Raw genomic sequence first — 21,283 nt, forward strand, 5'->3', positions numbered from 1 at the left:
ATTTGGTGGAACTCTTGTATTAGGTCAATTCTACTTACTAAGCACTTAGCACCAACCAGAAATATTTTAAATGTTCCTCTCTAGATACTAGCTAAAAATTCCCTAAGTCCACTACCTATCTTCACATGGAAGATTGATTATTTTTTCAATCCAAAAGGAAGATAAAGAATTAAATTGCATATAATAAATGTAGTGGGGTTAAATGGTGGCCCCTGAAAAGATATGTTCATGCCCTAATACCTAGGACCTATGACTATCACCTTCTTTGAATAAGGGGCCTTTGGGGATGTAATTTAGGATCTTGAGATGAGGAAATCATCCTGGCTTATCTAGGCATGCCCTAAATCTAATCACAAGTGGAGTCTTAAAGCCAGTCCTTATCAGAGAAAGTCCTTTCCAGAGAAAGGCCAAGAGTGTTTTGAGACAGAAGAGGAAAAGACACGGAGCAGAAAAGAAGGAGGCAATGAGAACACAGAGGCAGAGACTGGAGTGAGGCAACCGTAAGTCAAGGAATGCCAGCAGCCACCAGAAGCCAGAAGAGGCAAAGAATGGATTCTCCTCTGGAGGTTCCAGAGGGGTGCTGCCTGCCAACACCTTGATTTCAAACTTCTGGCTTCCTGAGCTGTGGGAAAATACGTTTCTGTTGTTTATACCCCGGATCTGTGATAATTGGTTACTGCAGCCCCAGGAGACAGTGAACAAAGGCATTTTGGTAAGAAGCCCTGGGTTCAAGTACCACACCTGACAGTTTTGTCCCTATTTGCTGCTTAGCAAGTCCATTAGCCTCCCTGAGCCTCCACTGCCTTATTAGTAAAAATGGGATAATCAGACCTGTGCTACTATCCCCCAGAGTTCTGATAAGACTAAGCTGAAATCATGGATCTGAAAACACTCAGAATACTGTAAAATCCTATGTGAATATGTATTATTATTATTCTTATACTTTATCTGGAATTTCAAATGAGGTTTGGAGCACAGGCTCTTTATTCAAATCCACTTGCTGCAACCCTTTACACAAAAATCAACGTGCCTAATTTTAACAATGCCAACATTCTATCAATTCTTAATATCCAATTTTATGTATAGAATTAAGCTATCACTAATATACATAGTACCTCTTTAGTGCTAGGATTTAATGAAGGCCTAATTACCACTAACCCTATCGTCTATTTTATTTCCCTCCAGATAATCTTCTACTACTGTCATACTAATTTAGTAAAGAGACTATCTAATTGGTTTATTGCCCCCATATATATTAACAAATCAGTTCTAGCTGATTTGCCTTCAACAATATCTGTGAACTCACTTAACATAATCATAATTCTTTCTGTAGCTGACCTTAATTATTCCATACTGAATTTTTCTCGGTGAAGAATGAACCATTAATAATCTCTTCCTCCTATTTCTGGTTTTCCCCAGTAGGTAGATCCTGATCTACTGCCAGACCTAGTTCTTCTTTCTAAAATCAAGTATATTTATGAAGTATAACCATAAACTAAGGATATTAGTTCCACAAGTTACATACAAAAGTTCACTTCATAACTCTATAATCTTACTTTACCAATGTACAAGTTCATATTTCCGAGAGAATGTTTCCATTTTTATTTCACATAAAACATCTTCAGACACATTTTAAGTTATTGAGAGGTTGGTTCTACTGCAAGCTGCAAATGTCTTCCCTTCAGGGCAAGGAAGTTTGACATTAAAATTTTTAAAAATGGCACTTTGATAATGCAGTCTGGTACCAGAATTTATTTTCTTGTGCCTTAATCATTCTATTCTGTATTAGAGTAGAATGGCACTCAAATCATCCTTAGATCACTTGTAATTATTACCATCAACAACATACATCCTTAAAACGAGATGTCCTTCAATAATGCATTAGGTGTTCCCACCAAACCACTGAATTGTGGGTAATATGTTATTTTAATCTACCTAATTTCACTACCTTTCCATAGAAAGCAATTAAATCACCTCCAAGATGCATGTTAAACATTCAGTTCTCAGGATGGCCACTAAAAAATTTCAAATCAATAATTATACTTAGGAAAGCCATCCCCATTATTTTGTATATATAGGTGAATACTACTGTATGGCATACCCATAACTTTAAATATAGGCTTTATCCCCCTACAAATGGATTTATAAAGGTACATACTGTATTATCTCAGATCAATAAGAAATTTAGCAACAATAGTCTCCTAATTCTCATGCTCTTAAATGACCTACAAAAAAAGTAAACTGTGAACCACTTCCAACTGTAGCATCTATATTTTTCAATCAATTCCACATGAGACTGCCAAAATACTACTTATTCTGTAAAATGTGTTAACTCCCTTGATAAGGAAGATGGGCTAAAGATCTTCCTTAAAAGTTCTGACTCTAGATCCTTGGGATTCTTCTTAAGAAACTTAAAAAACATCCTGGGGCACCTGGCTGGCTCAGTTGGTAGAACATGCATTTTAAGTTTGAACCCCACAGGGCATATAGAAATTACTTAAAAGTAAAATCTTTAAAAGAAAAACAAAAAACAAAACTTAAAAAACATGCTAAGAAGCCATTCATTCCCTAGTCACCCATCTTAGCAACCAAAGTATAGAACCTGGCCCCTCGCCACTAGAGGGGGGTGTTTCTTCTACTGGTTTCTCTTTCCCCAAATTTGGCTCGTCAGAATTTCTGGTTGAACTAGAATCAAGCCTCAAGATAAACATTCTGACCTTTATTTCTCCTTCATAATTGTGTGGTCCTTTCACTTTATTTCAGGCTGTAAGTTGCCACTAAAATATCAACTTCAATCCCTAATTACTTGTATTATTATGACCCACATCACACTTTCTTGCCTTTCTTACAGGCTAACAAGCGCTACACAGAGCTGAATATAGAGATTTTGACATTAATTCACTGGAAAATAATCAGAAAATCCAACCAAGCCTGACTATTCATTTTTTAAAAACTCGACTTTTTAAAATTTACCATGTTCACATGACTTCATTTGAATCACAATACCATGAAGGAAAAAAAAGACCATCAGTAACAAATTTCAAAGAAGAAACTCAACGTCTTCAAGTGACTTGCCCAAGATCATGGGTACGAAACAGTGAAGCCATAATGAAGACTCAAATACCCTGACCTGTACACATTCCTGGTACTACTTACTCTATGCCATGAGTAAAAGACACAAGATGAGAAAATACACCAGTTCTTTACTGCTTTCTCTGAAGAACCCTGGTCTGAGGCAACGTCCCTTAGAGAAGATCAAGACAAGAACTGGCCAAGAATCTGCACACACTCTATGAAGCCAGAAGTCAGGAGAAGGAAGAGCCCTGATAAAAGTAAATGTATCATAATAAAATCAAATCCATCGGACATGAGTCTGCTTGGGACAAAGTAGGTATAACCACTCAGAATGCTTTTGGCTACAAGTGACAAAATCCCAAATCACGCTGTATTATCTCACAGAACTAGAAGTTCAGAGATAGAGCAGACCAAAAATACAATCAGCAGTTCAAGAAGGTCATCAAGGACTCAGGTTTCTTCTCTCGTTCTGTTACCTTCTAGATGAACTTCATCCAAAGCTACTTTTTCTCATTGTTCTAAGATGGCCTGAGCAGTTATAGCCATTACATTCTCTCATAACATCATTAGAGGAAGAAAAGGTACCATCTCTTTCTTTTATCTCTTTTTAGGAATAAGAAACTCTTTCCCAGAAGCACTCTGGCCCTCCTCCAGACTTCCTTTCAAATCTCATTGGCCAGAACAGGTTACAGGCCATGCCTAAGCCTTCACTGGCAAAGGAAATGGGATCAACCATAATTACTTACACTAATCATCTGGGATAGAACGAATGCTGGAGAGAGTCAATCGCCATGACCATACCATGGGCAATTTATAATGATGAGTATTACTGTGACATTGTTTTCACTCCAGAACAAAACTGTAATTTAATTATGCTTCTTCCATGATCATAACAATGAGGCATGTGCTTTGCGTGAGACTCAGATAATTACTGCCTGCTCACATCTCATATTTACCATCATAAACTTATTCATCAGATATAAAACATTTTATTAAAACTTTCTATTCAATCCACTATTTAAAAAAAAAAATCTTTAATGCAACATTTTAGAGCAAGAATGGCAAAGAGATTGGTGTTCCACACCTATTCCAGTAGATACAGCTATCTAGAACCCCAATTTAAGAATGATCCAAAGCGGAGTTTGGATCAGTGAAAAACAGTGACATGACTCATTAGTGATGTCTTCCATGGACTTGGGTTTGGGCACAATACAGAGTATATTTGCCAACACTGATTTAGAGAAAGTCTCTTTAAATAATTTCCCTCCAATGATCATGGATTTCTCTAATGCAACGCCCCGTTATTTTCATTTTAGTGGAAATTCAATCTAGTCTTTCCCTCTTTATTCTCCCTATGTAATTTACATATATATAAATATAATATACATCAAGCACAAACTCCAAGAATTATTTTATATATAATCAGAGTTCCACACGAATTCTGAAAACTGACCCCTTTCCTAAATCCATAGAAAAGCTTGGCAGAATGGCTTCATTTACAAACTATCTCACTTACAGGAAGCAGAGCGTCTTTGGGGCCCAGTCTGGATGTGGGCCTAGGCAAGATTGATGGACAGAAGGAAAAAAAAGAATGGCCATCTATTCACAGTGAAGATGGCCCAGTCCACAGCTTCCAGACAAAAACCAAAATGGAACCAAAACCTAATCCTACACAAAGGTGACTAATCAGTAACTGAAGAATGCTTAAATAATGGCAGATTACAAACAACATGCAGAGTGTATGTGTATAAAATGCATTTGAAAAGACAGGGAAGGACAACAGTGGTTATTCTGGAATGAACTTACGGCTTTTTTTCTTTTGTCCTTCTATTTCTTATCTACATTTTTCTGAGTGTCCTGTACTGCACATACACTGCCTTTTTAATGAAGAAGGGGGAAAAAAAGGAAACATGTTTTTATCTTATCGTTTGATGTTTATGTTTTCGTTGTTCCAATTAACCTTTAACTGCCTTGTAGTTAAGATCAAGCTTGTCCAACTATTCCTAAGGTTGGGAAACGAGGTTGTTTTAACTTTTTGATATCATAAGCAACAAAGTATTCTTGTAGCTGAAAATTGATTTGAAATATAAAAGAAGAAAAGTTAGAAAAATCCCTAAAAAAATGAATCAAAGTGTTTAATCACCCCATAATACTCTAAAATTACCACTACTCAAAAATTTAATTAACTTAGGATATTCTCTCTCTCTCTCTCTCTCTCTCTCTAAGTCAAATCATTTTTTTACCCAAACTGCCAGTTGGCCAGTCTGTGTTCACAAAATTGGTTTTGGCCAAAATAATTTTAAGTCAATTTGGTATTGGACAAAGAACACACCATCAGCATCAGGGGAAAGTCTGAAGGCACAGATAAGAAATAGGATTCCCAAAAAAGATTCAGTAATAAGGAACAAGCAAGATAGCCTGGACAAGTCTGAAAAAGAAAAATCACCTAGGGCAATGGTTCAAAAGTGGAAGGAAGTCTTTTATCAAGGCAAGGAGCTGTAAAATGAACCCAAGTAGCTTAGTACGTGCTTGTAAGGATACCAAGTAAACTGGGTTTCATCAGCCTGCTTGGATTCTCTCCCCTGGGTAGAACAGTACTAGGGTTTTCCCCAGGTTCCCTATGAAAAAACCTAATCTGCCTGGGTCTCAAGTTGAAGACAAATGTTCCCCAAATCATTCCATAATCACTTTCACAGTAAATGAGGTTTTGGAGCTGGCCACTGCATGACAGAGGATTCAAACCAGTTTTTTGGCATATTATGGTTCCCACTCCAACTATAGAAGGTAATTTCCCACATTGTCAGACAAAGCAGAGATGGCAGATGATATGACCTTGCAGAGGAAGAAGCAACTCGTACTGGACTGCTTTAGGAGTGAAGAACTCAGGTAGTGGACTTCAGCTTCTACAATAGCTGGTCAATATGGCTAGCGAGAGCCAGAAGACATCCCTGGCTCGAAGTCCTCTAAGGAACCTGATTACAGTTAGGATTTCTTTTTAGCTAGTTAATGTTCAGTGGAAAATCCTGGAGAGCTTTCTGAGCACTTATATTCAACTCAAATATTAACTGGTTGCCAGGCTGTGGGTGTTGCTGAGGCAAGCAAGGAGGTAGCAGGGTGAAAGACATTATTGCCACTGTCGTTAAGAAAGGTGTTCTATAGGAAGGAAAACAGAGAACAGTATTTATATTCAATCACAGCAAAGTAGGTGTGAAAAAAAATAGATAAATCAGTCTTGCTTTTGTAAGAAACAAAACAACATAGAGATGGACTATTCACAAATGCTTCTGGGGCAACTGAGTAGCCATTCGGAGAAAAATATAGTTGGACCCATCCATCACCCATACACCAAGAAAAATGGGTAAAAACTGAAGTGTAAAATAGAAACCACAAAGATAATAGAAGATAATATGAGAGAATTCTTTTACAACTTTGTAATGGGACAGGCTTTTCTAACTATGACCCAAAATCCAGAAGTCATAAAAGTATAACAAAATCAACTACATTTAAAAAAAAAATCTACTTAGCAAAACCACCATAAGCAAAGATGAAAGACAATAACAAACGGGGATGGCGGACATGTTGCAACTCACATTACAACGGGCAAATTAAACACAACAGCCACAGGGTGATTTTAAACAACCAACCGCTCCCCCTCCCACCCCCCCACCCAGAAAGGTAGGGATAAAAGACACATTTCACAAAAAAGGAAATATAAATGGCTCCTAAACATATGAAAAGATATTCAAACTCACTCATAAGGTAAATAGAAATTAAAACTACACTAAGATAACATTTTTCACCCATCAGATTGGAAAAAATCCAAAAGTTCAAGAACACATTTTGTGGGCAAGAACATGGGTAACCAGTCACTCCCACGCGTTTCTGGTGGGGGTGTACATTGTACAACCTCTATAGAGAGCAATTTGGTAGTACCTATAAAATTATAATAACATACACTCTTTGGTCAGCAATTCCACTTTTAAAATTTTACCCTACAAATACATTTACACAAGTATGAAATAATCTATGTAACAAAAGTACTTATTGCAGTATTGTTTCTAATAGCAAAAGATTGAAAATTTCCCAAATGCCCATCAATATGGGACTGGTGATATAAATGATGCTATACCCACACAATGATGTGGAAAAGAGCTCCAATATATATTATTAAAGTGAAATATATCTGAGATATTTTCCCACTGTTATGGAAAGAACTCCAAGAAACACTGTTAAGTGAAAAAGGGAGAATAATACATATATAATTATATGTATTATATAAAACGAAAAACAGAATTTATATTTGTATTGGCTTGAATATGCACTTAAAAACTCTGGAAGGATGGGAATTGAATAGATGGGGAACAGGGGTGGAAAGGAAACTGCTCATTTCTAAACACTTTGTTGTTTGAATCAAGTGAATGCATTACCTTTTCAAAAGGTAAATTTTTAAATGCTTAATATATTAAATGTTTAGTAGATATAATTCCAGTGATAGCTACTAAATATTCCACATTTGGACCCCTCAGTCTATGGGTGATAGATGGTGCACAAGTGAGTATGCACTTGGAAGCTGCCTTAAATAGTAGCATCCAGAAATGAGAAGCAAAGTGAGGGTTACAGTTGGAAACCTGATGACTAGAAGTGAAGAACTCACTGATGGTTGTTTATTCCCAGGGCAGAGGCAGTGAAGAAAAGAGGAAAGAACACAATCTTGTGAAAGTGTTATAGTAAGAGAAGCACATCAAAATAGAGATAAGCCAGAGATTAATTCTTAGGGGGAGTTAAGTCAAAATGTGGTACAATTCCTTAGGATACCTGAATTGGTTCTTGGTTCAAACACAGATGTCACAGAGTGGTACAACTAAAGGCACAGTTCTTCTGTAGACTAGCTGCAATGGTGACAGCACACTGATGTGCAACCAGCCTCCTCGGCTGCTCTCTTAGGCCTAAACTCTACGTAAAACTCTCTCAGAAAAGTTAATAAGGCCACAAGGCTGGTTAGGATAAAGAAAATAGAATATTTGGAATAAAGCTTCTTGAAAACTACTTTCATTCACCCATCAAATGTTTACAGAGCACCTACTCTGTGCCAAGAACTGCTCTAAGTGCTCAATAAATTCATCCCCCAAAATAAATATGTCCAAGGTAATTTAAACAAAAAAGATATTTTAAAAGATTTTGACATAACAGAAGCTTCTCTTAAAAAACATTTTGAAATATGAAAAATAAACTAAAAAGTCAATTGACAGCTGTAAAATGCTATGAAACTATGGTAAATGGATTTCAATTTTTACCCAGTTTATTCTGTTGTTTTAAAAGAGTAAAAATAGTAACTGAACATGTGAATTTAAAATAAGAAAATCATTCTCAGAAATTAGAAATAATGAGGTAGTATGTTTCAATTTCACTAAGCTTAAATAGGATAAATCTTTAAAATATAAGCTTTCTATTCTCATCACCACAATCGATAAAACAGGAAAACATAACTGGAAAAGGGAACTAATTCAGAACAGATGTCAGGGAGGAATTTTTCCAGTAGTGAACTATAAACATGCGGAATAAATACTGGAAAATGTATTATGGTAAAAAAATCAGAATCAGTTACTAATTACATGATCTAAGCAGGAAACAAGATACCTAAATATGTAGAACAGGCATTTAAAAAACAGCCCTAAGTTAATGGACAAACCACGTTTTGACTCTCCAAACCTCAGATAATAAATAAACCTGCAATGTGTTAAAATAGGTATTTCTCAATGCCTATAAAGTTGGCTCTTATTTATCCATAAAGATGTATCCAACTGAAAATGTAACAAGTTTGCAAACAGAATTTATTGCATTCTTCCTGCTTGATGTGCTAATATTTTTTCAACCTAATACCTATTTGGTACTTTCCTTTTGACCAACCTTCTTAATATTTCACCCTATCTACTTACACTCTACAAGGAGATATAAAGACTTACAACCTCACCATCACCAATCATTCTCCAGAAAAAAGCAAAAAGGACAGTTATTCCTTGGCTGCTACATCTAAGAAGAAATAAATGGTTTATGCCTAGCATGCAGTAAGGATCAGAAAGGAACTGAAACAAACAACGGTATCCATTCCAATGAAAGTTTATTAATTTGTATGAAGTCAATTTGCTACTCATCCATATTCAGATGAATGTACAAAAAACAAATTCCATAGCTAAATATAAAATGACTTTTGGACTATCCAGGTTTCTGCTCGTTTCTACTTTATGGATAAGAGAAAGCTGTGATGCTAGCAGTACATTAACTCCTTCAGGCTACCAAGATCCCACTCAATAGCTACAATTAATTATCACACAGGCCAAAGCAGTTTAATATATTACTAGTAAGATTACTACTATAAGCATACATGTTAGATACAAAAGAGTTATTGAGCCTAGGACTACAGCAATCAGGTAGTGACAGAAGACTAGACCAGAGCTGACTCGTGATTCACAATATTTAACTGGCCTAAAAAAGCATTCCACTCCAGAACCCGAAAGATCCTTCAGATCAGACAACCCAATGTTGTCATTTTATAGATGATGATATTTAGGCTCCAAAAAAAAAGCTTAATAAACTTACCCAAGGTAGGGCAGTTTCATGGCATCCAAGCCAGACCCAGGCCTCTGAGAAGGAATCTAGTGCTCTGGGAAATACAGCATCCCACTCCTGGAGAACATTCTGAAGCAACTGAAGTTCATGTGAGGCAATTTTTTTTATTTCACAGTTGGGTGATAAAGAAAAGGGTTATGTGGTTATATCTGGAAAAAGATATTAACTTCATCTATCACTTCTAGCTCAAATAAGTTCTCATTTTATAGGTATAAATAATATCCCAAGTTGATTTATCACAGAAGAGTAGTAACTTTTCTCCCCCAAATCTGTGGTCTTCTAGAGTTTACCAGCAACTGGGGAAAAACATGACTAGGAAATAAACTCTCTTGGGGCACCTGGGTGGGTCAGTCAGTTGAGCATCCAATTTCGGCTCAGGTCTGATCTCACATTCTGTGAGTTCAAGCCCCACGTTGGGCTCTGTGCTGACAGCTCAGAGCCTGGAGCCTGCTTTGAGTTCTGTCTCCCTCTCTCTCTGCCCCTCCCCTACTCACACTCTGTCTCTCTCTCTCTCTCAAAAATAAATAAACATTAAAAGATTTTTTTAAATAAAAAAAAAGAAATAAACTCTCTTTTTAACCACACTCCAAGCCTGTTATTTATAATGAATTAAAAAAATATATCATTTAGTGAGATTTTAAAATATTATTAGCAGTTATGCTATTAAGTAATCTATCTCAGTTTTTACTGTTTTCTAAAATCTGTAATATAGAAAGTCTTCCCTCATCTATTACTTTTTCCTTTTAAAGTAAATTTTAATATTCTAAGTCACAAGAGCCTCTCTCTAAAACTTCCTACAAATATAATTCCAAAATCTCTTTGCCTAGCTCACTTCTACATATACATAGTGTCATACACATCTAGTTAAATATATTTCAGAAGAGGTAGAAAATTAAGAAATTTTTATATTTAACTCATTATACACAGATGTCAGAGTTCTCAATTTTGTAAATCTTAAGAAATTTTTGCACAAGAATATGACACTACATTACCTAGCCTACAGCATCCGGTTCATCACTAAGAAAAAGCAGCATAAGAGAAAGTGCAAATAAAGGGAGAAAGAGGGTAAAATAAGAATCAAGTCTATCAGGAAAAAAAAAAATCATTAACAAATCTTCCTACGCAGATACAACAGGTACAAGCCGAACTGCAATTTCCTTGTATCAACATGCAACTGTCTGGGCTTGTAGCCATTATCTAACAAGGTATCTTCAATCAGGACTGTCAGAAGTTGAGGTGAAGAAAGCTTAATGTATGATCTCATATACATCCATTAATGCATGCCAAGAAGCTCCCAATCCATACAGTTTGTTATTTATATTATGGCTGGTCTCTATACTCAAATTTAGAAGAGAGAAATATCTTATGGATATTTACTATCTATGTTAAACTTAGGTGCCACAGAAATTTCAAAGATGTGTGAAGCTTGTTTCTGAAGCTTATAGTTTGACAGGGGAATAAGCTATGAACACAAAAGCACCAAAAAAAAGCTGTAAAATAAGAACTCTATAAAAGACTAAAGCACAATCTGAGTACATTTCTTGAGCTAGTTTGACAGGAAAGATAAGATCTCAATAAGCAGAAAAGAAGGAGAAGGGAACATAATACAAAGGAAAACTATGAACAAATGTGGGAGGGGGAAAGATGTTTGAAGAGCAGTAGAAATACCAGTTTGACTAGAATGGGGAAATTCTGTGGAAATAAAGAGGCCGGAATATGGAGACCTTTGAAGAGAATATCCAGACCTTTTGAGCAATGATAGAATTGATATGGAAGAGATGATATGCAGGTAGATCAGTCAGAAAACTACTACAGTAGTACCATATTCCTGAGCCCAGAACACTAAAGTTTGTAAGTGAATGTCAGCTACAGTTACCAAATTTTACATATACATACATATATATATATATATCTTCTATTATATATATATCTTTACATATATATATATATATATATATATATATATATATATATATATAACTTCTACAGTGATTCTAGAAACTTGGACTTACACAATTCTTTTACTTTCCCTTCCTATTTTCATTTCAGGTAACATCTTCTGGCTTGGATTTTTTTTTTCGCTTTTCCTTATCCAACCTTAGCATTAATAAGACTTATCATTCTTTGTTTATTAGCAAAATCAACAACATCATATGTCATTGCTTAATCAGAAGAGCATTTAAAGCAATTTTTTAAACCCCACTTTGTTAAAGTGATTGTTTTCTATCACACACAATAAATTTCCCCCAAATTTCATATTTTATTTTCCAAGAGCAAGAGCACTTTTTTTCTTGCAGGCTTCACCTACAAAACCAAAACAAAATGAAAGGTTAATATCCATTGAATCTGTAATAGTTACTTCATAGAAAGAGTTTTTTACAGATTGACTGCCGTACCCTTCATGAAAGCAAAAACTAACTGCTTTCTTTGCTTTGTGTGTGTAAACTAGGCCACACATGAATGTCTCTCTTCTAGAAAAAGGACCAAACCAGTTAAGTTTTCAACATTGCACGGATTAAGGTAGTCTTATTCTATTTGATTTCCCCAAAGAAGAGATTTAATTATAAAGTATTAAGTTTCATTTAATACAAAATAGTCATCAAAAAGGTGATTCAGACTACTGAAATAGTCATATTACACATGCCTTACAGAATATTGTGATTTCTAGTAAATCAGATTTATGAAAAGGTATAGATCAACAGATATTAATCTGAAAAAGAAAAGAGAATGATTCATTCTGTTTGAGGAATTGCATAGGTTTAGAGACCAAGGATTAAGCAGAGGATGGTGTCCCAATTTGTAAGAGAGCCTTCCTTGTCTCTCCTTCCATGACTTTCCATTTGAGTGCAAAGACGTTGCCACTTATCAGTGACTATTGGAACTTCTCCAACAGTCAGCCCAACTTCCTACCCAGAGGAGTACTAAGCCAGCTGATTGGCTCAGTGCAATCAGACAACAGCCCTCAGCCCAACTGCAGTCAAGGAACAAAGATTGGTGACCTGATACTCAGGAAGGAAAGGATGCAAAAGAGGGGTTGAGGAAAGCACAGAATTAACCAACACAGACATCCAGAAAAACACATCCACTTAAAAGAGAGAAATCCTTTACCTGGAGATATTCAGCCAGGGATGGATTTTTTTTTTTTAAAGGTAAACAAAGACACGAGTTTAAAACTGTCATTGGAGGAGCCCAATTCATATGAACAAACTTAGTAGCCTTGGAACAACCCTGAGTGGGCAAAGACCTTTTTATATATTAACACTTAGAAAATGGACTTTATTCAATAAATTCATTAAAAGATGTCCTGTTTCCTAAAAACTGTACCTAATTTTAGGGTTTCTGCTCTACAGTGACTCCAGTTCTGCATGAGATTTCAAACTAAAGGGGGAACGGGTGGGGTGCAGAACACATGAAATTTTTACAGCATGGAAATAAAAGTATTTTTAAACCTTCTTGGGGGTGAAGAATTAGGCAAGAAGTAATACGTGGAAACTGTCAAGTGCTTCTCTACACACCCACCCACCAGATACCATCACAGCCGGCTAGGGGAGTCTCCCTCTTCTTGCCTGACAGCTTCACTTTCTTTGAGGTCTTGAGCTGGTGATCACACTGGCCCGTCATGGTATTTTCAGTTAACAAAGCAGTTACTCAACAGGGGAAAAAGCCACAAAGGAGCAGAGCAGCTGCTGCTGCACCCGTGATGCAAGTGCAGGATGAGCCCCGGGCCGCCACCGCCGCCTCGGCTCCTCCGTGACGTCCGGGAGGGGTATCCCCGGCTCTCAGGAAGTGGTGGCCGCGGGCGGCTCCGCCCCCACGCGACTCGGGGCTGGCCGGGCCGCCGGGTGGCAGGACTGCCAAGCAGGTTGGCAGACGGCTTACGCCGTCCGACACACACGCACGCCCCACGGGCCGCGCGCCCCGCTCCCTCGCCCGCGCCTCGCCCTCTTCTCCAGTCACAGCCCGCGCCCCCTCTCTCCCAAGACTCACACCCACTCACCCCGACCCCCTGCGCAGAGCCTTGCCCAGCGCCGCCGGTCACTAGACGGGGACGAGCCGGGTCCAAGATGGCGACTCCGCCCCCGCCCCCTCCGCACTCTTGGCAGGGTCAGGGCGCCCCCTCACGCGGCGGGCTCGCGCCCGAGGCCCGGCTAAAAATAGCCAGGCTCCACTATATTTGGTTCGGCCGGATCCCGACGCGGCCGCGCGCACTCCGCCCCGCCCCGCGCGCTCCGCCCCGCCCCGCCCCGCCCCGCCCCGCGCGCTCCGCCCCGCCCCGCGCGGCACTGAATGGAGAAGGGGCGGGGGTGACCGAGGGGAACCTACTCCGCTATCTGCGGCGCGCGCCGGCGGCAGGGCCCGGCCAACTGCCGAATTTAGTAACATCGCCTGCGTCAATCACGCGCCTCCTGTGCGTCAGCGCCGCGCTGCTCCAGGTCCTGCTCCCCCCACCCCCCAGCCTTTGAATGGATACAATGTAGCAGCGCCCTCCTTCCTTCCTAGACTGGATTGGAACCCGCGGCAGTGCAAAGGCTCCATTCCTCTCTGCTGGGTCAACTTTCGGAGCATCCTCCCACGGTCTTCTCCACACCACTCTGTCTAAAGTGGAAGTGGAATCGAAGAAATAAACCAATGTCATACATATGTATATAATAGTATATATAATATACATAACACTAGTTTTGTTTCCAAGTTTCTGGTGCTAACTCGAACCTTCGATTCTGAACCTTGAGCTGTCGACAGTGGGATACTACCCCCCCTCCCACTACGCCACACACACACACACACACACACACACACACGCACACACACACACACGCAAAGATTGGGACAGGTCAAAGAAATAGAATGCCACATCTGATTCAAGCAGACCACATGGGGACCATGCCTGTCTGCATTGTTTCACTCAAATATTTTCTCCACCTCAAAAATTAATTTCTAGAGAGGTTGCTTTCACTCAGCTGCACGTTGAAACTAGGAGACTTTAACTCTGATAAATTTTTGTTTTTGTTTTCAGCAAGAAATACACACTTAAATTCAACATTTCCAGGAAGAAATTGCTCTCCCTCACACAGTCGCTGAGGCTTTCAGCACACTGTTTCATGACAAATGTGTCCCAGAAGACCAGAGCAAATCCCATGGCGAGGGACTCACTAATAAATCTTGTTGATTGATTTCGAAATGTTTAATTTGGGAGATTGGGAGAGGGGCAACCAGCAAAAAGTGAAAGTGCGAGCTGAGATTTCCATTTCTGCGGGGGGGGGGGGAATGATTTGCAACAGTCAGACCCGCTCAGCTGTTCAACACGTGTGTTTCTTTTACACACATTAAGTAGTTTCTTCTGCAGCGCGCACGTGGATGATGGATGTGCACACAGTTGGGTTATAGTGGGTCCAGTTAGGAAATCCACACCTTAGTATAAAGAAATAAAACCTTATCTTCCCGGAGCCATCTGCATCCCAGTGCGAAACACGCACTCAGCAAATTATAGGAGGAGAGGGATTAGTCTACACGCTGAGGGCCAGAGAGACTTAAACAGCTTTGGAACTGTTGCTTGAGGAAAGCGCAGCTGCACCTCAGGGAGTCTTCGGGCCGGTGCCTGACTCCTGCACCGGCTGCCAGGTCACTCGGAGAAGCTGGCTGGCGGAGCCTTCCCTTTCGGAAGAGCTGTCCTCTCCCTTACCCCCCTCTCCCTGGCTCCATGCCTCGGGGCAGCCTCGGAGGCGCGCCAGCAGCACTCCTCCAACTCTACTCCACCCGAGCCTGACAGCTGGGCGGTCCCTCCTGACCCGCGGGCGGGCCGCTGCACCCTCTCGCAGACTCGCGCCCAGGAGAGCAGCGCCGCTGCGAAGGGATTGGCGGCGCGGGTCCAAAAGGCCCCCCTGCCGGGGCTGGCCGTGCCGCGCAGTTTCCATTGTGCAGCCCTGAGAATGGCCGGGGAACGCGCGCGCGCGCGCACATGCACACACACACACACACACACACACACACACACACACCCTCCCTCGCACACGCGGAACCGGCTGGGCCAGGGGAGGGAGGAGGAGGGTGACGTAGCGTCCCATGGCGTCACATTGACGTCTCGCATTCCAGGCACTCTATGGAGAGGCCGCTAGGGCTCCTGTGGCATAAATGACGTGCCGAGAGAGCGAGCGAACGCGCAGCCGGGAGAGCGGAGTCTCCTGCCTCCCGCCCCCCACCCCTCCAGCTCCTGCTCCTCCTCCGCTCCCCACACACAGACGAGCTCACACCCGCTCCCTCACTCGCACACACAGACACGCGCGCACACAAGCTCCGCACACACTCTCCACTCTCTCCCGCGCGCTCACACCCCTCTCGCCCCGCGCCCTCGCCCGTGCAGAGCTGCGCGGCAGCCGGACGCCCCTCCCGGACTCACTTTGCAACGCTGACAGCGCCGGCGGTGGCCTTGGAGGTGGGAACTGCGGCGGCATCCTCCCCCCTGGTCGCGGCCGGAGCCCGGACGCCCGCGGAACCCCTCGCCGGCACTCTCCCATGAGTCGGGATCGCAGCATCCCCTGCCAGACGCGCACCACCTCTGGGAGCCGCTGGGCTTGTACACCGCAGCCCTTCCGGGACAGCAGCTGTGACTCCCCCCCAGTGCAGATTTCGGGGCAGCTCTCTAGAAACTCGCTCTAAAGACGGAACCGCTACAGCACTCGAGTACGTATGAGATTCGCCCAGTTAATTGGGGGACTTGTTAAAAAGTTGGCGCGCTGGGAAGCGTCGCTCCCGAAATTGACAACTTTGAGTGTGGGGTTTTTCCCCCTCGCCTCCTCGCTCTGGCTTTGCCCGCCGAGTGGCCCGGTGGGTTCTGATCTGAAACTTTTCCCCTGTAGCGGGCCCGCGGGGATCTCTGAAGCTCGTGGGATTCCTCCCCCCACCCGAAGAGGCGAAAAGCCTCTAACAAAGAGGAGGACCGGGATTTGTGCAGTAGCAGCTCCAGCGATGTAATTCAGGGTATTTCGGCTCTAGTTGTCATGGTAATGATGCTCTCGGCGGCGGCGGCGGCGGCGGCAGCGGCAGCGGCAGGGAGTTGCAGCTCCGGTGATGAACGGCAGTAATTTTCCTGCCTTTTAACTAGGATTGAAAATAGGGGCTTCAGTGGGTCCAAGTTAATATATCTAATGGTGACTCCCAGCTGGTTGGCTGGGAGGAAGCTTGAGAGGGAAGGGGCCTGGGCAGCAGTGGTTGGAGTTTGCAAAGGCGCTCCGGTGATCTCTGGAAACAGGGAGTAATTGTAGGAATGTGGCTTATTGTATTGAAATGAGCCTGGGGCTCTCCTAGGCACGTCTGCCTGGCGTAGCCTACTTGCCCGTATACACTTTTCCCTTCAGAGGTAATCGGGTGTAATTGCCGACTCCCGAGCCCGGACACGCGTGGGGATGGTGTTCCTTTCCTTCGGGCCTTGGCTTGGTGTGGGAATGTTTTACTCTTAACTGACTTTTGGAGAAGTTGCTCTGAGTGTTTTGCTCTTAATAGAAATAAATGAAAGTTCTCAGTGGTGAGAGGAGAGCGGTTATGAGAGCACAGCCTGCGGAGACTGGCTTCCAAAGGCACCTCTCGAACCCGTTGGAAGCTTGGGTCAGTAGTAAGAGAGAAAGCATTTGTCCCTTGCTTCTAAAGAACGTTCCTGGAGATTGCCTTTTATTTACGCCTCTGGATTCTTCAGAGGGAAGTGCTGCAAGGAGTTTAGTAATCAGAAATCTCGGGCTGTTATCCCAGAGCCTTAGGGTGCCAGGACAGAGGTAAAGGACAAATCTGTCCTGAATCTTCTATTCCCACGACAGAGAAGTATTTTACAGAACTGAGTTGGGGAAAGAAAAAAGCTGCCCAACGCGGCTACTTAGGGACAATGAATGAAGTTAGAGTTCATTCGAGTTATCTTACCTGTATTCGGCGCTCCTAACGTGAATATCAAAGACTCCTTTGGCTAGGCAATCTCCACACCGGCTCCCTCCCCCCGCACCCACCCACTCCCTTCCCTGCGGACGCGCGCTCGCAGAAATTCTCCCCCGCGGTTTGTCTCCTCTCCCTCGGTCTTTCTGAGAATCTCTGTCTTTCCCTTTCTGTCGGTCTCTCCTCCACTCCTACTGCCCCCGCCCAACCTCCGCCCCCGCTCCCCAGGGTTGGAAACTCCGCGGAGGAGCCCCGGTCACAATGGTGCGTTTCACGGTTTCCTCCACACACTTCACCACGGGGAGGGGAACACGGGGGTGTTCCTTTCGGCTGCCCACGAGAAAGAAAGGAGCTTTGACAGAGGTAGTTATTTCTACCTAATTTACAACCCCGAGGCTCAGTGCTCCCGGCCTCGGCGGCCGCGAGCGAGAGCGACGGAACGTGTTTCCAGGCGCGGAGGCTTTGCCTAGGTAACCGGCCATGGGAGTGGGCGGGGGGGGAGCCATGGGGCTCTTGGCTCGGCTGTAGGAAACGTGGTGTGGCTTTTTCCCGCGAACGCCCGGAGCTCGAGGGGAGCCCATTCCTTGAGGAGACGCAACCCTCGCCGAGCCGAGTCAGAAGCCGATCCTCGGAGAAAGACTCTGCTCGAAAGGACCCAGGGGAGGGCAGGAATGAGGGCACCTACTGCAGGAGGTGGTGGAAGGTTGCTGGAGATTCGCATTAAAAATTCGGGGCGGACGGGAAGCTCCTGCTACAGCCGTGGGAAGATCCGCCCGTGCTTGCGCTAGAGCGAGCGCAAGATTTCCGTACGATCAGCTGGGGCACGGCAGGGGCTGGGGCTGGGGGTGGCGAGGGAATCCCCCGTTTCCTGGCTTTCCAGGGCTTCCCGGACCTGGGGGTTCTGTTACCCACTCTCTCCCTTCAGGCAAGCCCCTGGCGCAGGGGCGGCGGGGGACGAAACTTACACTCCCCTCTCGGCCCGCGCACCCCCGAGGTTTTTTTGGGTTGTGTTTTGGTTTTTTTCAGTTCTGTGTTCCCAACCCTCTAGAAATGAACGGGTCCAGGCAAAGGGGGCGCTGTAGGCCAGAATTTGGGGCAGGGGATCCCTCCCCTGAGGCCCGCGGAGCTGCGCTTCCAGCTACAAAGTTTCGATGAGGCTGAGCGCAGAGACGCTTGCCCGGGAGCCGCGCTTGGCGCCCTCCGGAATGTGCCCCCTCTGGGCCGCCGGATGGCCCCGAGCCTCGAAGTCGCCCACCCTCAGGGATACCGCCTGCTGGGTGCAGGGGGCCTCCCTCCGCCCACCCCACCAGCCTGGAACTCCAGCCGCCTCGTCCCCTTGTTTCCAGCGCGGGCCTATTTCCACTGTGCCCTTTTGTTTGCTTGACCCCTGGCCCCCGAAACTCGCGGCTAATAGAAGCGAAGCTCCATTAGCATTTAGAATGAAAAGCGCAGACTTTCTTAATTCCTCGGGGCATTCACGCATTCGTTCCGGACCTTGTGCATTTCCTATGCAACGTGTAAATTTTGTATTTGAGGGGTGGGGAGGGGGGGAGGACAGGAGTTGGAAAATGGCTATTTTCCGCTCGTGCACACTCACTGACCCCTTGAATTCGGGCGAAACTCTTCCTCAGGTGCTCTTTCTTTGGTTTCCTTGACTTAACGAGCTCAGAACCGGTTGTAGGGACAGAGAGATCAATTTCTGGGCGATGACAGAATACACTTTTTTTAGCCTGGGTTTAGGTGCCACAAAACGCCAGAAAGTGCAGTGTGTGCTGACAAGCTTTCTGTGGCTACCCCCGAGGTGATGTGACACTTAGTGCCCAGGGACTCCGTTCATCTTAAGCACTGCTTTCTAGCCCTTTACCATTCTTTATAATTAACATAGCATTCATAGAGACCCCCTACCAACCCGCCCCCTCCCAATACGTCCAGCCCAGACTGCGACGACCCAGATTGGTCTCACTTTGAGCTCTGTCCTCTCTCCCGGTGCCCGCAGAGCCCACTGCGGAAGAGCGCAGTCCGGCAAGCCCCGGCCCTGAGACTGGACCCTCCGCGGAGCCAGGCAGCACTGTGACCGCTTCGCCTCGCCGGACTTCCCCGCCTCCTACCCTCTCAGCCTCTGCTGGAGAGACCCACAGCCCCACCATTCAGCGCGCAAGATATCCTCCAGGTAGGTCTGAAAGCACGACCCTTTATCCCTCCCAGGTTTGGAGAGGTGGGGGATAGGGGAGCCACACGTCCAGCAGGCAGGCTGTTCCGACTTGCCCAGCGCCAGGACAGTGACTGCTGGCGACGCATTTCACAGCACAGGTGGCCTCTTCGCACGAAGCTCCTCTGGATACCACACCCTGTTGCTACCTAGTGGAGCAGCCAGATTAAATTAAGCCTTGCATTTCTCAAAAATATTTTTCCTAAGAAAAATGTAATGCATATAAAAGATGAGGATCTTTTTATACATTTTAATGTCTTCATTTTTGCTCTCCGTTTATATTCAGTTTATAATGCACGTAAGAGTTAGTTACAGGATCACTTTGAGCAATACAGAGCTCATGTTTGTATAAAACCCAAATCATTTGGTGCAGAAGTTTGGATTATTGAAGCTCAGAGGGAAAGGGAAAAAGCATTTAAGCAGGAAACCAAGGAGTAAATTCGAATTGGGCAAAAGAAAGGATTGCAGATTTTGGCTCCTTACACCTCTTTTTTTGCATTTGTTAAAGAGATGCCAGGTCCCTGGGCTGTGGTCACCAAAGATATGCAGATAAATAGAACTTAGTCCCAAGCAGACTCATCTTCTGGCTGGAGACCTCAGGAAGACATGAGGAAGAGCAATGGGTAGGGACTGGCAAGGAAGGATGACAGAAGACTAATGGAGAAAACTAGAGGTGCTGAAGGAACATCAGGCAGTGGCCTTTCTTTTAAATCATTAGTCTTTCATTTCACCCCAACAACAAGACAGTAGGAAAAGTAATCTTTTAACATCAAACTAGAGAGTGTTTTGAAGGCCCTTCTTGAAGAATGAAGGCTTGAACTGGACTCTCCTTATCACTGCTTCTTCCAACAGGCCCTCATCACCTTTTTCCAAGTCAAGATTTCATCCCATACACACATGACTCAATCAGATTTGGAAATGTGGGTAAGAGAAAGATGTCAAAGGAAGTGTGAAGTATTGACTTTTTTTCTTTTTTCTTATTAGTCACAACTTCTATACCATAGACTCCAGGTAGAGGCTAAGCACTTGGTTTTCCTCCAGTTCAGAAAAACCAACCACCAGAAGCTGCCCATTGTATCATTTCTAGTTAGCCATAAAGAAAGGGAAATAACTAGATAAACATCCACTAGGTCCAATAATTCTCAGGGCCTTCTCATCCAGCCCAACCTCTCTGAACAATAATAAGCCCCCTGGATACCCATCTCTTTGGGGGCTCAACATAGAAACTAAACCTACTAAGCGGCTGCTTTCTTTTCTAAGGGTACTAATTCTTCTGTCATAAAAAATTTGTAGACTAACTCACCTATTACAGTAGCTATAAACTGTTGTCTTAAAACAGCTACTGATATATTTTATTAGTCAGAATTGGAAAAAAAATATATATATATACTGTACATGGCAGAGAGCACGTTTGGTGGGTGTTTTGTTGCAGCTGCTGATCTTTTTCTTTGCAGATGG

The 21,283-nt window shown here is 43.3% G+C and overlaps 1 protein-coding gene across 1 annotated transcript in view; it reads left to right on the plus strand.

Annotated features, from left to right (window-relative positions):
- The first annotated feature begins 20,727 nt into the window (after positions 1-20,727).
- NR4A3 (nuclear receptor subfamily 4 group A member 3) overlaps positions 20,728-21,283 on the plus strand; it is a 32,813-nt gene continuing 32,257 nt past the window's right edge. The window contains exon 1 of the mRNA XM_047099046.1: positions 20,728-20,749. The gene's annotated coding sequence lies outside the window, so the exon portion shown is untranslated. The remainder of the gene's footprint in view (positions 20,750-21,283) is intronic.

Source organism: Lynx rufus, unplaced genomic scaffold (assembly GCF_022079265.1).
Source record: "Lynx rufus isolate CCGP_SWC_20201006 ecotype Redwood Valley unplaced genomic scaffold, mLynRuf1.p SCAF_10, whole genome shotgun sequence".
Lineage (NCBI taxonomy): Eukaryota > Metazoa > Chordata > Mammalia > Carnivora > Felidae > Lynx > Lynx rufus.